Source organism: Fulmarus glacialis, unplaced genomic scaffold (genome assembly GCF_000690835.1).
Source record: "Fulmarus glacialis isolate BGI_N327 unplaced genomic scaffold, ASM69083v1 scaffold18999, whole genome shotgun sequence".
Classification (NCBI taxonomy): Eukaryota; Metazoa; Chordata; class Aves; order Procellariiformes; family Procellariidae; genus Fulmarus; species Fulmarus glacialis.
The window spans coordinates 1,933-5,267 of record NW_009232825.1 but is presented as its reverse complement, the minus strand read 5'-3'; positions in this window follow the sequence as shown (position 1 = coordinate 5,267).

Here is a 3,335-nt window from a genome sequence, read left to right as displayed (position 1 = left end):
TGCAGGGAGGGCCAGGTCCCTGCGCCTGCCACAAGCTTGGACAGTGGGGTGGGGCACTTCCCACCCTAAAAGAGCAATATGGAAGTTGGTTTCGGGGTTTTGCCACTTGGCAACGAGACAGAGCACTCCCGGCTGGTTGGGGTGGGGGGTCCTGGTCCTTGGGGCCAGTGGGCACAGGGGGTGCCGGAGGGGATCCTGCTGTATTCACATACCGTGAGCTGCTCCCCATGGGAACCGTGACCCAGGCCGTTTTGGCCTTCGCAGTATTGATAGGACGTCGGAGGTCGCAGCCCTCGGATGAGAGTCTCCTGACAGAGGTGGAAGCCCTCCCCATCGCGGAGCTGCCCTCGGGGGTGGGGACGCGGTGCCCGGCTTGGTGGCACGGCAGAGGGTTTGGCTGCGCATCTCCTAAGGAGAAAGCGACTGAGGAGCCGCTCTCTGCTCCTGGTTTGTATTTAATAGTGGGGAGAGGAGGGAGGGGGGTGTTTACACTAATAAAACAGAGAGATAAACCAGTGCGTCCGGCTGATTCTTCCCCGGGGCATCTCTGGGCGTCCCGCTGGGGGTCTGCATGACGGTAGGTGCTGGCTGCTTGTACAAAACCCGGCTGCAGCTGGCTGGACCGCTTCCTCGCAGGGGTGCTGCTTTCCCCAAGCTGCCTGCAGCATCCTCTACCTGAGCTGGGAGATGACTGCCTCTCCTTGGTGAGGCCAGGGTGAGCCCATCGGCTTATGGACAAGCTGGCAGGCGCTAGGCCAAGCAGCCACTTGGAAATACCAGCTTGAAGCCCTGGGGGCTCGGAGCAGGAGTCCTGCACCTCCTCTGATGCTCATGGTCCCTGGGGCTGTCCTGCTGTCACCACCTGCTACCAGTCACTGGTGGTGCAGCAGCATGCTGAGCCCCTTGCCACGGGAAGCCCCGGTGCCTGCGTGCAGCGTACCGAGCTCTGGGCAGTGCCATGTTTTTCCTGGTGCCATAAATTCGTGGTCCCACTGATGAGGTTTCCAGCCCTCCTCAGCACCAGCTACAGGTGGAAAAGCACCTCAATGAGGGGCTAGTGCAGCCATGCGTCCTCCCACATGTGCTGTCCCCATAACATCCTTTGCGGGCTGCACGTGAGTAACGGGGGACCCCTGGCCCATGTCAGAGCAGAGGTCAGGTGCCTAAGTGGGGGAAGCTGAAGCTGTGCCCTGCGGCATCTGGGATCAGCTCCAAAAGAAGCTCCTGGGCCAGAAACTGCATCCGAGCACTGTTTTGAATCATTACTGCTGGACTACTGATGAATCATTACTCTCCGGGTTGGTTTCACCCTTTTTCAGGCTGTTTTGCATCTCAGGGCTTCTCAACTTCTTGTGGTTTCCAGTTCCCCGCTGCCGTGGTGCTGGGTTGGGCAGAGCACCATGGTCCTGCCCCGGACTGTGTCGGCACCTAACAGCTCCTATTTGCAGTATGAGAAGCGGTGACTGTGTCCCCTGCCTGTGCCGCCTGCTCCAGGCATGATTTTCATGGCTCCGTATGCTCTTCCCACCAGCCCTGTGGTCATCATGTTTTACTTGTTCACGAAACACGTGTATCAAAGAGACATCCCTGAGAAAATTAACTGAACCTGCTTGCTGTTAGTTATCAAGGTTGTTAGTGCTGAGCGAAACTCATGGAAAGCCCCTGGGCTGTGTGGCATGCCTTCCCCAAAGATACCTCATTCATATTTTCCTGCTCCAGTCTTCATATCCGCAGTGTAGGAGCGTATATATTTAAATATAATTTTATTATATTTCAGATGATAACCGTTAGCTTTCTATTTTTGATCTTCCCTGACCACATCCTTAATTCCCTTTAAATGCGAATCTGGGACAGAGGGAGCGAGGCGGATGCAGGTGCCTTACGGATACATTTTTCTTCTGAAAAGCAGACCTAGGAGTCGGCTGTGATTAGGTGTTACAAGAGTATCCAAATAGTAATAAAGCAAACTGGCTTCAAATCAAGTTGGCTGCAAAAAGATATGCTGAATTGTCGTTTAATTGTCACAAGATGGTCTAGATAGAGTTGCTTTTGTCTCCTCTTTGCTGTTTGCCCAGACGGAGTTAGAGCTATTTGCATACCTAACGCTCCGCACTATCAACACCAAGGAAGCTCCCCCCTGCGCCAGCGTACCTACCAGCAAATGACAGTCCCCGGGGCACTCCCAGCACAGTTATTACTGCCTTTTAAAAGGGAGCTGGCAGCGTTTGAAGCCGCTTTGGTGTTTGCCAAGTTATTTGCAGCATTGCAACATGCTGAAACGCTGCTCTTGCCTGCGCAGGGCTCGCAGGTGCAGGCAGGGCGCTGGACCGGGACGGTGACACCCTTGAAAGAGGCAGGGAGGAGTGTCAGGGTGCTGATGTGGGCGGCTGAGCAGACAGGGACTTTCTGCAATCCCTGTTCAGGTTTGACCGGTACTTCCATACGTGTCGATTTCTGCACAGACATGGTTGCAGAGGCAGAGCGGTGAAAGGGCAATTTTCCCAATGGGGCAGGAGAAAACATGTGTCTTCTGCCCGTAGAACTTCTGCTTCCCTCAAGAAAATTTTCTAAAAGCGTTCCTGGCTCACCACAGCCTTCAAGAAGAGCAGCGCAAGTTCCTTTTGGGGAGTTTTTTGGAAGCGGGTGCGAAGGGCCGGTTCAGAGCAAAGCACTTTGAAGCACAAGGGGGGCCGGCTGGGCACACCGGGCTGGGCGGGCGCCTGCCTCCCCTCTCCTTGCTGCACTACGGCAAGGAGGGGGACTTAACCCGGGGAAAACCCAAGCTGCTGCTCTGCTGTTCTGCCCCCCCCCCGGATTTGTTCTCCTGGTTTGGTCATGCAGGCGTCATGCAGGCGCCCCTGCAAATGCAGCAGTGAGCCTGCAAGCGGGGAAAGCAAAACCTGCTTCTCTAGCCCTTCTTGGGCCATTTCTGGCTGCACTAAACCCCGCGGCGGTTACTTCAGCTCCGTCAATGTTAATCAGCTCAATAGCTGACCTTTGGGGGGATGTAGGAAGCCAGGCCGTGCCAGGAGGGGGCTGGAGGGCAAGGGGAAGCGCAGTGCCCTTTTGTCCCTGTGCTTTTATTGGGAAGGGGCCAGTGGTGCCCCACTGCCTGTCCCACGGGAGCAGCTCTGCCAGCTGTAGATCAGGACCCAATGCCGGCAAACATTTCCTCCCATCCACAAACGAAGGCAGGAGAAGCTGCACTGCTTAAGGAGGAGCAGGGAGGGAGATGCTGGGCTTTGCCTGCTCCCAATCCCGGGGTCACAGCCCAATGCGCTGCCGAGCCCCTCCAGAAGGTGCGGGGGGCTTTGGCCAGGGGCTTTTCTGACCAA